This window comes from Cibotium barometz, chromosome 42 (genome assembly GCF_041138505.1).
Source record: "Cibotium barometz isolate CiBa-2024 chromosome 42, ASM4113850v1, whole genome shotgun sequence".
Classification (NCBI taxonomy): Eukaryota; Viridiplantae; Streptophyta; class Polypodiopsida; order Cyatheales; family Cibotiaceae; genus Cibotium; species Cibotium barometz.
The window spans coordinates 8,106,411-8,123,249 of NC_141087.1; the positions used below are offsets into that span (position 1 = coordinate 8,106,411).

The 16,839-nt window shown below is 40.4% G+C and overlaps 1 long non-coding RNA gene across 1 annotated transcript; it reads right to left on the reverse strand.

The window, feature by feature from the left end:
- Positions 1-15,418: 15,418 nt before the first annotated feature.
- LOC147614142 (uncharacterized) lies at positions 15,419-16,434 on the reverse strand. Its single transcript, XR_015263071.1, has 3 exons — positions 16,261-16,434; positions 16,031-16,121; positions 15,419-15,875 (listed from the first exon to the last, which is right to left on the reverse strand). It is a non-coding gene; the product is annotated as an uncharacterized LOC147614142 (long non-coding RNA).
- Positions 16,435-16,839: the final 405 nt, after the last annotated feature.

Sequence of the window (16,839 nt, forward strand, 5' to 3'; positions counted from 1 at the left end):
GAGAATGAGGGGGAGAAAACTTTATGGTATTATAATCTCAATCAAGGATATGTGGCGTGCATTTTACGGTTTTTGGAAGATCAACGACCCGGATGTATGCGTGGTTTTAGGCCTAGTGAAACAAATGGCCCCAATATTCATTTGATTTTAGGGTTGGTGTGGTGATCGATGACTTTCATTTAACATAGGTGTATCGCCTATGTATCGATTAAGATAAATGGACGGCTTTGATTTTGAGTACGTACCTCGATGAAGATACGTTGGATGGTCCCTATTCGACTACATATCTGGATCGAGACATGTCGATGGTGGCTGAGATCACATCTCCGAATGGATTTTAATGGAGGGGTTAGATTATATTATCAATGGAGATATTTCTACAGCTTTAATTGCATCTGCGTATCTCGATCAAGATATATGAATGGATTAGATTGCATCTCGATCAAGATATATGAATGGATTAGATTGAATAAACATCACAATTGTTTCTTTTCTAGATTTTTTTTATATTTTCAACGTATTTATATCTTAACCAATATATATGTTTTTTTTCTCACCTTTGGTATATACAAATACTTGTAAAATTAAATGAAACCAACAAAAAAAAGAAAGTTTATCCTGTCCAGGTGATTCTTGTAAAAACATATGTAGTAGCACACTCTCTGTCCACCATGTACACACACATGTAGATCATGGTCTTCACACACCCCTTTCCACATACACATATACATTACCATGAAATCATAGGATGTGAGAATATTTGCATGTTTAAAAAATCATAGTTTATTATTATCAACTCTCTCATCTTCAAAAAGATCATTGGCCCCGAAAAGATCTATTTCAAGGAAAATCCCTCCATATTTGAATCCTGTAGGAATAGAAGATGCATTATTTTTTTTGAGACATCTCCTGTGTCTAATTATTCAATCTCTATACCTTCGTCTAAGCCTTGATCTTGTTGTACTTCGACATGTAGGTTGTGAGTGTGTGTGTGCTTGCAAGAGCTCAAGCTCTCTTCTCCCCTACATCATTTCATGGTATCAGAGCCTGGTTCATGCTAAGGGCTGAGCTGCAACAAGCAAGAGAAGCACAGGAAGCGGTACGAGGGTAAGAGCTTCAACTACTCTTCTCTACTTGTGTTGGCGAGACTACACCCTTATTGGGAGCTCTATGAGAGGCACCGGTAAATGATCTCTGATTGAGGAGATTTCTTCGCGGGATTAAAGCTATAGGGCAACTTTATTGTCCTATCAGACAAACAAAATTTTTCGGGCCGAAAACGTGTTTCGGGCGCGTTAGAACCTTCGTTTTTCGGAAAGCAGGCGATTTCGAGCAATACGGGTAAGTCATCGATTCTCTGCAGAACTCTGTTTTAAGAACTGCAGGAAGACAGATTGGTTGTGCAGACATTGTGTGTGCTACAAGGAGGTCAAAAAGTTACCATTGGGTGTATGTATGCACATTGAGGTCACTGGTTGTGACATTTGAGTGTAGTACAGTACCGCTGTAGAAAATACAGTAGTTTGTGTAGGACAAACCAGAGTGTTGTTTTCTGGTAAATTTGTGTCTGGCAAGATGTCAAATGATGGCATAAACCAGATTATTGCTGAGAAGCTTGATAAGAACAACTTCCATGCTTGGAGGTTCAGGTTGACAAATTTCCTGATGGGAAAGGGTTATTGGGACTACATAATAGAAGGTGAGCATGAAGAGGCACTGGAGATACCGGAGATCAATCCGACTGCTGCAGATGTGAAAGAGTTCAAGGATTGGAACCAAGGAGCCAAAAAAGTTATATATTGGCTCTCTATCAGTATACAAGACACCATAATTGGGCACATACAGGATGCCAAGTCCCCCAAGGAGGCATGGGACACCTTCGTAAAACTCTATGAAATGAATACCAAGGCACGAAAGATACAATTGAAGAATGAACTTCATACTGTGGAGAAAAAGAGTATGTCTGTGAATGACTATGCATTGAAAATCACGGGTATTGTGGAATCCCTTGCATCTATTGGTGTTTCAGTAGATGATGATGATAAGGTGGAAGTCTGTCTACGTAGTCTCGGGCCACAATACAAGGCATTCAAGATATCTATTCAGACTCGAGAAAACATTCCCAATTTCACAGATTCGGTGTTTATGTTTATTATAGAAGAGAAGAGCTTGGGTGAAGACCAAACAGCCTTCACAAAACAAAAACAGTTCAGAGCAACAAGCCTTCTACACAAGTTCAGGAAGAGGACAAGGTAGAGGAGGCCGTGGAAGCGGCCAAGGAGGTGGCTAAATAGGTAATAGAATTATGGTCAGCAGAGCAGCAACAACAACAGTCCCAGAATTCACAACAACAACAACACGCAGGTAAAGGAGGCCAATTCAGAGGCAGGGGGAGTCAAAGAGGTCATGGAAATTGGAAAAGTTAGTATTATGGCCAGCAGCAACAACAACAATCCCAGAATTCACAACAACAACAACACACAGGTGAAGGAGGCCAATTCAGAGGCAGGGGGAGTCATAGAGGTCGTGGAAATTGGCAAAGGTAGTATAATGATACACATGGATGCTTTTATTGTGGTAAGCCTGGACATGTGCAGGCAGATTGTTATAAAAGAAGCAACCTGACATGCAAAATGGGAAATTGCAGCAAAACAACTATGCCTCCTCGGGCAGAAACAATGAGGATAATGAAAGGTTGTTTGTTATGCAGCATGTCATTAATGCCATGTCTGAAAATGTTGAAGCAGCACATAAAGATGATGTATTGTACGTTGATTCAGGTGCTTGGAACCACATGACAAGTCATGGGGAGTGGTTAAAGGAGATGAAAAACCTTGAAAGACCAGGTTTTGTGGAAACAGGGGATGACAGTGCTCATCCAATTGCCCATGTTGGAGATGTGCCATTGTCTATGCAAGATGCAAAGTGAAGTACCTTCGGTGTGTAAGTGCATTCCTAGGGTGCCTACCATGGGTCCATGCCTGCTGAGTGCCCCGGGGGTTTCCCTCTCCTAGCACTTCCTCCCCATATAGATGCAATATATTCGGGGCGGGCTAGCATACCCCTCGGGCACCAAGTCCCTCCGAATAGAAATCCCATCTCACATGAGCAGGGTTTGCAGGTTCGGTTTAACCCTGATGGTTGTTATGTTGAAGACTTTAAAGACAAGTGCAGATTGGTTTTGCAAAAGGCAATAGAGTGGACAGAATGTTTACATTGAATGTAAACATGCTTGAAGTGAGTGCTGCGATGCTTGCAAATGGTTCAGGAATTGTTGCAGACACAGACATTTGGCATAAAAGAATTGGACATGTGAATGTGTAGAGAATGGAGTCTATGCAGACAAAAGGAATTGTGACAAGGCTGCCAAAGTTTAAAGTTGAAGGTATGTAGAAAATATGTGAAGCATGCCAATTTGGAAAGAAAACAAAGCATGTATTTTCACATGATAGAAATGTGAGCAGATATGCACTAGATGTTGTGCATTCAGATGTATGGGGTCCTACGAAGACCATGTCTTTGGGAGGCTATAGGTATTATGTGACATTTATTGATGACCACATAAGGAAAGTGTGGGTATACTTCATGAAGGAGAAGGGTGAGGTGTTCACTCATTTTTAGAATTTCAGAGTTATGGTTGAAAAGCAAACAGGGAAATATGTAAAGTGCCTAAGGTCAGATGGAGGGGGAGAGTACTTCTCCAATGAGTTCTCTGAATTTTTGAAGAAGAATGGTATTCACAGACAGTTTACATGCAGATACAATCCGTAGCAAAATGGAGTTGCTGAGTGGAAAAACAAGCACATTGCTGAGATTGCACGAGCATTGATGGGAGAGAAGAATATGCCGCATAGCTATTGGGCTGAGGCTGTTTCTACAGCAGTTTACATTATGAACAGGACTCCAATTGCAGCCATATATGATGTAACTCTAGAGGAGAGGTTTACTGGCAGAAAACCTGATTTGTTCTCATCTAAAAGTCTTTGGATGCATTGCATATGTGCATGTGCCAGATGAGATGAGAACTAAGCTGGATCCAAAAGCTAAAAAATGTGTGTTTATTGGGTATTCCCTTGAGCAAAAGGGATACATGTGTTATAACCCTGCTACACGTGAGTTAAGGGTAAGCAGGGATGTTGTTTTTGATGGGATGAGCAACTGGTATGCTACTGAAAAAGAAGTTGTTAGGGCTGATGTGAGTGGAAATGTGGTTGCACACAGAATACAAGTCAGCAATCACAGTCTTTGACTGGACCAGGAGAGTCCTCATCTAGTGGTTCAGTTGATAGACCATGGAGTGGCAGGCTGCGTCATAATACCAATCCTGCAAATGTGATTAGTACATCACATAAAGGCAAAGAGAAAGTGATTGAGCTACATGTACTGTCCAAAAATTGTTCCATGTGTGTTTAGGTTAAAAGAGTAGTAAACTAATCAAGTTTCCACACTACACCACTATATTGTAAAAACTATAAGAAGAAGAAAAACCCCTACTTTCATTCTCCCATAATCCCCTACTCCCCTACTCCCTTGCTCCTTGCCCCACCATAAATACCCCTAACTTATAAGCTTAAGCCCCTAACTTATAAGCTTAAGCCCCCCCTTCAAAAAACCCTCTCCCTTACACTCACGTGATACCATAAGATATGGCTTGTGAATCCCTCGAGCTGCATATATAGTTGAGCTTTTGGAGGACCCCTTGATGCATAGGCAATTGGGAACTTTGATCCACACGATCACACTACGCTCATTACTTGCAAGATGGAGCATGATAATGAGATGCCATTTGCAACCTAGTTTCCATCTATTGTGCTAGTTTTTAGTGATCAGAGTTTTGATGCTCGATACTTTCCCTCTCTCCCTCTCTCTCTCTCTCTCTCTCTCTCACATCTACAAATATTCTATTGTCTTTATTATTACGTAGAGTTGTAATTTCTTACATCTCTCTCTCTCTCTCTCTCTCTCTCTCTCTCTCTCTCTCTATATATATATATATATATATATATATATATATCATCTTACAAATATCTTGTTGTGTTTACACTTACATAGATTTGTTATTTCTTACGTGTCTAAAAAGAATATGCCTCATTATTTTTGGGCTAATCCGTCTTATGACAACATTGTTACCATTCTTTCTAACAAGGACGGTCTTGATTTTGACCAAACTTGCATATCTTTGATTGAGTATTCTCAACGTCAACAACAACGTAGCATTGGTCATGATGCAGTTATGTTTTCACAACAAGAGGAGCCTGAGTCACAACAGTTGGAACGGGCCTTTAATGTGCGAAGGCGTTCTTTTCAATGAGGCAACTGTAGAGGTGGTCGTCGTGGTGGTAGTTTCTCTCGTCTCAAATTTCCTAACAAGCATTGTTCTTACTGCAATAGGAATGGTCATACTGAAGATGACTATTGGGCACGTCAATATGATGAAGAACACAACATTACCACAAAACAACCACGTTTATCTAGAGATTCTTCTTCTTGTGATTATTGTGGAAAATCTGATCATCCCTCTTCCATGTGCTTTAAGCGTCGATTTGATGCAGATCGAAATCGAGCATATGCAGTCGAGCATCATGATAATGTTATGCCTGAAACAAGTTGTGTTTTATGTTCAGTTCCCCCAGACAGAATACTTCATGTACGTGATAGTTCACTTTTCATTATTGATTCTGGTGCTACAGGAAATATGACATATGAATCTAAGTGGCTACATAACTATCATTCTTTACCTGTTAAGCGTGTTGTTTATCTTGCTGATGATACAACTTGCCAAGTCAAGGGCATTGGAGATTTATATCTTGGCACCTTATCTTCTTCAACTCGAGTTTTACGAGGGGTTTTACATGTCCCAGAACTTCAACATAATCTTCTTTCAGTTGCAAGACTTGTTGATCTTGGTTTGTTTGTTGGATTCGACCACACCAAATGCCGCATTGAGAAAGATGGACAGATTATTGCAACTGCTTCTCGTAATGGCAATTTGTTTGAGCTCTCTCTTAATGATGCTGTAGCAAATGTTGTCACTGCTCCAGGGGATCATGATTGCAAGATATGGCATCATCGCTTTGTTCATGCTGATTTCTCAAAGCTTCTTAATCTTTATCGTCAAGGTCTTGTACGCGGAATGGATCTTAAAGCTCATCCTCATATGGGAATCTATGAGTTTTGTGCTCTTGGCAAACACAATCGTAAACCCTTTCCTCTCTCGAATTCAGTTCATTCTCATGATTTGTTGGATCTTGTTCATACCAACATTTGTGGACCTTTGCCTCCATCGAGAACACAACATCGTTATTTCATTATGTTTATTGATGATTACTCACGGTATACAGTTGTTTTCTTGCTTCAACAAAAATCTGAGGCGTTATCTGTTTTTAAGCAATTTCACAAGGCTGCCGAACTTCAAACTGGACGTCACCTTAAGAAACTTCACAGCAATAATGGTGGAGAATATGTGTCGTGAGTTTGAGAGTTATTGTACGGACCATGGTATTCATCATGAACATACTATTCCATATTCACCTCAACAGAACGGTGTTGCTGAACGTAAGAATCGCACTATTATCAATGCTATACGATGTATGCTGATTCATTCTGGGTTATCTCGTGTCTTCTGGAGTGAAGCTCTCTTGACAGTAGTCTTTGTTCAGAATCATCTTCCTACTACTGCTCCTTCTGGTAAGATACCCATCACAGCATGGACAGGTGAAATTCCTTCTGTATCTCATTTTCGAACCTTTGGATGTATTGCTTACATTCATGTTCCTAAAGAAACACGAGCAAAGCTTGATGCTCCTGGGCTTAAAGTTATTTTTATTGGGTATTCTGACACTTCCAAAGGCTACAAATTCTATGACCCGTCCTCCAAGAAAGTGCTTGTGAATCGTGATGCTATTTTCAATGAACACCTTGTGGGCGGTACATGGTCCATGGATGATTCTGATGATACTAAATCTTTGCTTCAAGCTTTTCCATTCTTGTGTGATGATGAATCTTCTTCTATAGAGCAAATTTCCTCTTCACAACCATCTAAAGAGCAACTTTCCTCTTCACAACCATTGATTCCGAATGCTATCATTGATGATGTTGACATTTTTATTGATCTGCCTATTGATTTTGAGCATGGTTCTTGTCATGTTTATGATGAAGATTTTGAGGCTAATGTTTTCTCTACTTCTGAAGATCCAGCCACGTACAGTGATGCTATATGTTCTCCACAAAAGGATCAATGGCAAGAGGCTATGGAAGCAGAGTATGATTCTCTTATCTCTAAAGGTACATGGATACTCACTGAGCTACCTCTTGGCCGTACTGCCATTAAGTGTAAGTGGGTATATAAGACAAAATATAAAGCAGATGGATCCTTTGACAAATTCAAGGCACGTTTAGTTGCCAAAGGTTATTCTCAAGTTGCTGGCGTTGATTATCATGAAACCTTTTCACCAGTTGTTCGCATTACTAGTATTCGGGTTTTATTGGCATTTGCTGTTCAATTTGACTTAGAAATTCATCAGATGGACGTGCGCACAGCTTTCTTGAATGGAGATTTGAATGAAGAAATTTACATGGAACAGCCAGAAGGATTTGTTATTGCAGGGAAGGAAGATCTTGTTGCTCGTCTTCATAGGGCTTTATATGGTCTTAAACAAGCTTCACGGGCCTGGTACATCAAGTTTGATCTTTTTCTTACCTCCCATGGCTTTCTCTCTTGCTCTTCTGATCCCAACTTATTTACCAAACACCAAAATGGTAGTTTTGTAATCCTTGCCCTTTATGTGGATAATACAATCCTTGTTTCCAATGATTTGGGATTTCTACACCAAAGTAAGCAGTTGTTATCTTCGGCATTTGATATGGTGGATCTTGGAGAGCTTCACTCGTGTCTTGGCATTCAGATTCAAAGGGATCGCAGTAAAGGTATTTCATTACTTCGACAGTCAAAGTTTATTGAAGATACTATTAAGAAGTTTGGTTTGGAATCTGCACATTCAGCAACTACTCCTTGTCTTGCGAGTTCCATGAAAAACACTTCTGATGGTGGTGGCCAGCTTGTTACAAATCAACCATATGCTAATTTGGTTGGATGTCTTCAAGTTGTTGGTTTGAACACTCGTCCTGACATTTTGTTTATTGCTAACTATCTTGGGCAACACCTTGCATGTCCTTCTCTTAAGCATTGGTCTTCAGCAAAGCGCGTGTTGAAATACTTGAAAGGCACTATAGATTATGGTTTGGTTTATCAACGACAATTCACATCCGACTCCATTCCATCTCTTTCTCATTTGGGTTACACAGATGCAGATTGGGCCAGCTCACATTTATCTATGCGATCTACTAGTGGCAATTGTTTCTTCATTAATGGTTGTCTTATTTCTTGGACCAGCAAGAAACAACGTTGTGTTGCAGTTTCTACAACCGAATCTGAATATGTTGCGGCATCACTTGCAGCTCGTGAACTCATTTGGCTTCGACAAGTGTTGACAGATATTGGCCATTCTCCTCTTTCTAGTACACCCTTGCGGTGTGATAATCAGAGTGCTATTAGTCTTGCAAAAGACTATGTCCAACATAACAAGTCAAAACATATTGCTGTGCATTACCATTATGTTCGATACGAAGTACGCAAAGGCACTATCATGATTGAACATTGTCCAAGTGACCAGATGATTGCCGATATTCTTACCAAAGGTCTCAATGAGTCACGCTTCATTCTCTTGCGCTCAGAGCTTGGAGTTGCCTCAGGCTCACTCTTTCTAGATTAGGCTCTTTACTCTTATGGTAGCTTTGTACATATATCGTTGTAATCTTCTAGACACCATGCACTTTGCACATTCCACAATTGCTCACTATGACCTCTTGGTCCTTTTGTATATTTGTACATAGATGCACAATGCACTTTCACATCATTACTTCTGGTTCATATTTTCACATTTGTATAGGGGCTTGGGTTTTTCCTTTGTACTCCCCAAGGGTTTTTTCATCCATAGCTAGAGACCCTTGTTTAAGTGGGGGTGTTGGAGCTCTATATATGGCTCACTCTACCTAACTTGGTCTCATCTATATATATGTATCTTGTCCTCAATATGAATCAGTCTTTGGGAGCGTACATGATGTGTCTCTTGTCTCGTTTCTTTCTCTCTACATTTCAACAAATCCTTAAGGTTAGTCCTAGCCCATACTCCACTAGAGCTTGTTCCCATGCTCACAAGCCTAATGTGGGTTAGCCTCCTAGTATATGCACACATAATGTGCATATAACATACTTCCCCTCTCTTAAAACATTGCACTCTTGCAATGAAAAGAAGGAGAACTATGCTGAACAATCTCAACTGACTCCCAAGTCGAATCCTCTATTTCCTTATCTTTTTACCTAATTTTAACCTCAGGGTGTAGTTAACTTACCTGAATTCATAAACCTTATCAGGTTCATGTGGAACATAGGATAATTCTTCCAGTTCAACAAGTTCTTAAGAAGTAACTATGTTATCCTCACCTCCTAGTTTCCCTTTCAATCTATTGATATGAAAGACTGGATGAACTCTAACAATTGGAGGTAGTTTACACAAGCGTGCCAATCCGATGTATAACTTAAAATGGACCACGATATCTAGGAGATAAATTCAAGTATTTTTCTATTGACAAAATCTCAGAATCTTTAGGAACTTTTAAATAAACCAACGCTCCTAGTTCAAAAGGCCAAATTGAGCATCCTCTATTAGCATAGAACCGTGCCCTATCCTGAGCACTCCTGATAGAATCCAGAGCTTCGGTTAGCATTTCCTGCATATCACACAAGAAATCCCTCGATACATCAAGCTCGATGTCCTTAAGACCGACATCAATAGGTGCCTTGGGTTGATACCCATACATAAGCATGAACGGACTAAAACCAATAGCCGTACACTTAAAACTATTATAATTCAAGACCGTATTAGGTATTATGGGAAAAATCCCGCATTATGGGAATTTTGAAATTGAGAGGTTTCATGTATTATGGACTTAATGTGGGAATAGTTATTGTGGAATTTCTTAATATAGAACGGAGGAAGGTAGTGTTGAGATAATCACTGTTCGAACCAAAAAAGTGGTATAATTAGTATTTGTGCATAAACATATTTTGAAAGGAGTTTGATAATCATGTAGGAAGGTGGTGTTGATAAACACCATTAATAAGAAAGTGGTATTTGTTTCTTTGCAACAAGGACCTGCACCAATTGAGTTGTACACTGCACAAAATTTATGAAACAATTGAACAAATAAGATAGAAACATTATTATATCAAAAAAATGTAGGAGGCACAAAGAAAAATTTCATTCAATAAGTGAAAATAAAAAGTAATTTAAAAGAAGATAGTACAAAAGTACATCTCTTTTGGATATTAGAGTTATAACCTAAAAATCCACATTGTCAATATTGCATCTACAAATGCTACTCCTCATTGAAGGAACCATCAATATGAGATTCATCCTCACAGGCCAAGCCTAAGCATGCTTTTGCTTTACGGGCTTCCTTTTCTGGTATCTTGATTCTTTTGTATGGTGGTGGATTCCTTGGTCTCCACGACCAAAGAATTGCATCAGCATTTCCCATACTTGTTGTTCTGTCTCATTAATTTGCCAATATCCCTTCCAACAATCAGCATAAGCTTGAGTATCTGTCAAACCTTTCTTCCTTGCACAAGGTCCCCAATATTGAATCAAGAGTTTCTTGTAATTTGGTGATGTAGGCTCATCATCAATATCCGATTCAGCCATAGCAAGCCAAACTGGATAGATGTTTGTGTCATCTGGGTGCAGCATAACAAAGTGTCCTTGCTGAACATGTAGCATAGGGTTAAATGCCTCCCTTGGTTTATCCCATGCAAGCCCACAATAATGATCATTATGTTCTTCAATACCTAAGAATCTTTGTGCCTGCAATTGTTCAACATTCATATCATCTAATTGATGGGACCCTTCAGATTTTGGCCAAAAATTTGTGTACTTTCTTGCCTCTGATTGTATTGGTTTTCCAAGCTCTTCGATTACATTACTCCAATAATCTATGACAGGCCTATAATATCTTGGCACAAATGAACCATTACTTAGATTATGTCAAAATTTTATGTAACCCTTTAATCCTGATATTACTTCTGCATGCATCTTTATATGCTCGGCCATTGGTAGTAGAGGTGGATCTCCTTTTGGTAACCTTGGTTTACCTTCACTGTCTGTCTTCCAAAGACGGATACTTCCACTCCAATTACGAATAGCTACATGTGCCTTAAATTGCATTACCGGTGTGTCTCCTTGCATGAAGAACCTGAATAGAAGTGGTTTGGAGTGACCTATAAGTGCTTCTTGCCCATCACAATATGCCTTGAAGTCAGGGACCTCTGTAAGCAAGAAGGGAGGTGGAGAAGAAGTTGAGCTGGTTCTTAAAGTATCCATCAAATGTGGTAAAGTAAAGGTTTGCCCCACTCTTAATTTCTTTGAAAACCTGCTAAACATGGCATCTATATCCTCATGTGTATGTCCGACCATTAGAAATCCCAACTGTACAGTTTTGAAAGCACCCCGTGCAACAAGCAATGACAAATAGGCAAATAAGTACCGATTTTTATTTTCTCCAGCACAATTATCTAGTTGTAGCAACAAGTTTTCTGGCAACTTGCAAAACGAGGACCCCATGATGCACATGCATATAGTAGGAAGTTTTATCTACATGATCACACCAGGCTCATCACTTACATGATGGAGCATGATAATGAGACGCCACATGCAACCGAGTTGCCATCATCTACTCTATCAATATTTAGTAATCTGAGTTTTTGTTTCTCCAGATTCTCTCTCTCTCTCTCTCTCTCTCTCTCTCTCATCTACAAATATCCTGTTGTGTTTATGCTTACATAGAGTTGTCATTTATTATGTGTATAGATGGAATATGCCTCATAATTTTGGGCTAAAGCGGCAAGTAGTATCTCTCTCTTGTCTGCAAGATCCTATTGTGTTCATGCTGTTACATAGAGTTATAATTCCTTACATGTATGAAAAGAATATCCCTCGTTATTTATGAGCTAATGAAGTAGGTAGTATCTTAGATAGAAGATTTACTAGTAGATTTGTGTTTTCTTTTAGGAGTGCTTTTAGTTGGAGCACAAAAGCAGTCTATAGTTGCCTTGTTGAGTGGTGAGGTAGAGTATAGGGGTGCTACTATGGCAACTTGATGGCTTAGAGCAGAGCCTTCATAAGGAGCTTCACATCATGTCAATTGTACTCTTAGTGTAGCCCGGAGAACCAGGATAGTTTTGAGGACACTCGATAGTGATCTATGTGTACACATGTATACTTAATTTAAATAACCTATTGATAAGTTTAGATATGATGAATTTATAGCCTATCATTACGCCTACATGCTTAAGGAAATACAGGAGGTAGAGCCCACTTGTTTTGAGTAGGTACATGGAAATTCAAAATGGAAAGATGCCATGTATGAGGACATGGTTGCATTGGATGCAAATATAACATGGGAGTTACTTATTGCCTTTACCTAAGGATAAGAAGGAAACTATAAATAAGTGGCTCTATAAGGTGAAGCATCACTCATATGGATAACTCAAATGGATTTGTGAGCAGGTATAAGGCAACATTGAACAGGATTATGCATGGATATATGGCATTGACTATGAGGAGACATTGAACATGGTTCCAACGATGGTATCCACGAGAGGAGACATTAAACATGGTTGCAAGAATGGTATCTATGAGAGCTATAATTTTGCCATGGCAATTGTGAAAGGTTGGTCTTTATACCAGATGGATGCATGGTGATTTGTAAAGCTGGTGTAGCCACCACAAGGTTATAAGAGTAATGAACCCTCAAATTTTGTGTGAAAGTTACATAAATCCTTTTATGTCTTAAAGCAAGCCCACGTAGAGCATGGTGAAATAAGATTGATGACTATCTTGTTACCATAAGATTTTAGATATCCGCGAATGCATGATTTCACTCTATGTGACAAAGACAAATAGAGAGATCATGTTGTTAGTCATGTATGTGGATGACTTGATCATCAATGGTGATAGTGATGCAAAAATATATGATTTCAGGATGCTCATTAGGGAAATTATGAGCTTATTTTGGGGCCTTCTAAGGAGTTTCATGCTCTTTCTCTCTCTTAAGAATGGTCAGCATTGGAGCATGTTTGGATTACCAATTAGTGCCCCCCACAGTGCAGATTTTTCAAGTCTCTTAAGGCCATGGAAAACCCCGCTCTTCCCCATGCCATCATACCCGAACATGCTCCGATGTGGTGACCAAACTTTGTAAGCATTGGGGAGACCCACCCCCACATGCTTGCAAAGTTTGGTCACCACCATCAGAGATTGTTTGGATTAGTAATTACCAACCAGTGCATATTTTTCAAGTCTCTTGGTGCTCGAGAGGCCACGGAAAATCCCAATCTTTCCCATGCCATCGCACCTAAACATGCTCTGATGGTGGTGACCAAAATCTTCAAGCATCATGTTTGGATTAGCAATTAGCACCCAACGTAAATTTTTCAAGTCTCTTAGTGCTTGAGACGCTATGGATAAGCAGTCGAATCACCTTGGATGCAATTTATGCTCGGATGTTGAGCCAGGGAGATTCGGATGATCCAAATGGTAGTTCTAGCCATGATGATGGGATGGTTATGGTGAAGGTTGAGAGAGCATGGAAGGAGAATGAAGACGAAAGAGCCAGGTGATGCCCTTGGATGTCTCTAACCTTGCATTAGGTTTCCCTCATGGTGTGGATAGTGTGAAACATCCAGTTTCGATCAAAATGACGACATAGACTGGTTTGACATGTTGATTACCAATGACGGAGTGCCTATCCATGGTGATAGCCTTGTAGAGGTTGATGCAGCTTCGTTTGACACCTTGCTGGAAGACAATGTGGATCATGCAGATTATGCTTGTATGCTGGATCCAGTGGAGCATGGATTGAGTGTTCTTGTTGAGCCTACACAGCATCATCTAGATGTGGATAGAGTGCTTAATTTGTTGCTTATGCACACACTTTTGTGCTATTTAACAGATTTCTTAGGAGATAATGTGCCATGTTCATTCATTCGAGCTCGGGGTGTTGTGCCATTTGGGGTACATGAGCATGTATCAAATGGTGGAGCTTCATCGACATATCTTTTTGATGGCCAGTGTTATGTCTATGTTGTGTCTACTCCATGCCAATGGAGTGTGAACATTCTTGTGACCACATGGTTTTATGTTTTCATTTTGTATGATCATGGGTGGATGGCCTTGTATCTGATGGGTTCCTAGCCCTAGCATGTTGCCATAAAATCGTTTCACTATACTTGCACTCGATTCATGATGTTATGTGCACGACAGTGGCATGATCCTATGATTGTGGGCTCGGGTCATCCGATTGGGAATACAACCCACCGGGTGTGCCAAGTGTCGGTCGGACAGCTATAGTCGGTAAGCTGCCATGCCCACCGCTGAGCCGGACGTCAAAGCCGATGACCGATGCACTTTATTATAAAGATGGGCATGCCAGGGTTAGCTAGTGTGCACCTACTATATGCATGTTGGGGGGTGGACATTCAGGACACATAGACTTTCTTGGGTAGATCACGTGATTGTATCAAGCTCTCCCTGAGCAAGGGGAACTTCAATGAAAACCTAGCTCTCTCTTCTTCTTCTTTAAATTTTCCTTTCTATGTTTTCCCTTCTCTTTTGTTGTTGTTTCTTTGTTAGGGCACAAGCCACTAACAAATGTGCAAGAGTTTGATGATATTTTTTGCTTACCAAATATGATACCTTAGTTCTTATTGTAGTACTATCTAGTTGATGTTATCTACTACGATGTTCTCTTTCCTTGGACTTTCGGTTTTGTGTGAGCCTAATATTACCCGGCCTCCTCAGTGTTTCCCCCCCTTCATGTGTTCCTCATGCTTCTAAATCCATAATGATTCGTTAGGTTGATCCCCTCATATTTCTACTTGTTGAGTGTTGCTAAGTGGGGTTGTGCCTTCACCTCTCAGTCTCCTCAGTGTGGCTCTTGAGGTGTGAACCTCACAGGCGTGAGCCTCATAAGCATAAACCTCATGAGCGTGAACCTCAGGAGCGTGAGCCTCACACCAACAAATCAAGCATTGATGCATTGAATTAGAAAGACCAACAAATCGAGCATTGATTAGGAGAATATGTTTTGTATCCATATTTTATGGATAACATGGGTATTATGAGAAGATTCTAATGACTATTTTCAGAAGTTTTACATGTCACATAACAAGAACCATTTTAATGATTTCAGAAGGAGTTTTTAACTCTCTGTTTTTAAGATTTTAGTTTGGTTCTTCTACTTGAGTCTATGATGGAAGAGTAAGAGAAGAAGAGTAGCCAAAATTAGCAGTAGATGCACATTATACTACTACAAATGGGATTATTTCTCATGGGAAGCGAAGGTTTCAAGTGCAACCTGCAATCTAGAAAGGAAGGGAGGCATGATATCTAGTGTGGTGGTGGATATCAACATTTTTTTCTGTTCTTGCCCTCTTTACAGGCCATTTTAATAGATGCAAGCTCTTGAAAAAATGTTAAAAGGTCCTTCTCTTAGCAAGAAGCTTTTGACATAATAGCTATTTCCAATAACAAAAACAATATAGCTTCATTATTCCATACCAAGCAAGCATATGGATGGTACACAAGGATGATGAATCACCATTGTGAAAACGAGATTACTAGTATTATTAAAGAGGCCCTTTTTGGCAGTTTGTCTTCTTTTTGTTCTTCTGTAATAAAGAGGTTCAGTTCCAAGGACGAGATGGCACTGCCAAGCTTATTGGCGCTCTCCGACGCGCCATAGTCTGTATGGAGCGACACCTGGAAAAGGAGGGGGGGGGGGGGGGGAGGGGGCTACCAGCTCATAAATAGTCGTAATATTTGCTCTTGCAACCAACTACGTCCTGATGAGTGGGACGTGCCGCCTGAGCACGTCCCATGCATAATGCAATGAGCACAATTTTGTCATTGGTTACCTTGAGCGGTGCAGTCAGATTGCTCTTAAGGGCCGCTTTGGATCCGTTATTAATCTTTCAAAAACCTCCATGAATCGTCCTTGTACCACAGCTGCAGAAAACATCAGTGCGACACTGGAAACTTAGCGCACAAGCACAATTCATAGAGCTCTCTCTCTCTCTCTCTCACACACACACGGACGCATGCTATAGTCAAGCTGTGCAGCAGAGCAGCTCATAGATTTATAAACCTGGAAGGGGTTGTCCAGATTCTCTGCAGCAAGAACAATGTGAGACCCACGCTGCACAACATTGTAACCAGGGTACTGCGTGGAGGCAATTGTGAAGAAAACTGGAGCAGGCATGTTGCTAGCTACCGCGGAGAAACAAAAGCACTAATTAATTGAATTAAAGTAAGCAGCTTACGAATTGCAAGGGGTGTATTGCTCGGAACGTGGGAGGTCCTTTTATATTAGCTGGGCGGGAGGGAATATGGAGTGCGCCCATGTGATCAAGAATGCGGGATAGGATTTGGATTATTGGATGTGGCTCTGAAAAGGTGAGTGCGTCCTACAGTGGACGGACTGGTCGGCCGCTGCTGCAAGCGCCGTCCTTGTTTGCTTGTGCAAGCGCCCTCTGTTTGGCGCCATTGTCCATCAACAAATCCAAGCAGCCCTCGTCGTCCCGGTGGTCCTTTCACGTTGCTTTTGTCATATTTTTGGGCTCCTTTCACGTTGCTTTTGTCATTTCCAAGAACATTAATTGGTCGGTGCTGCCATCTCCAAAAGATTAGATAATGCGTCACAAAGTTAGGCCGTCTCTAGTAGTTA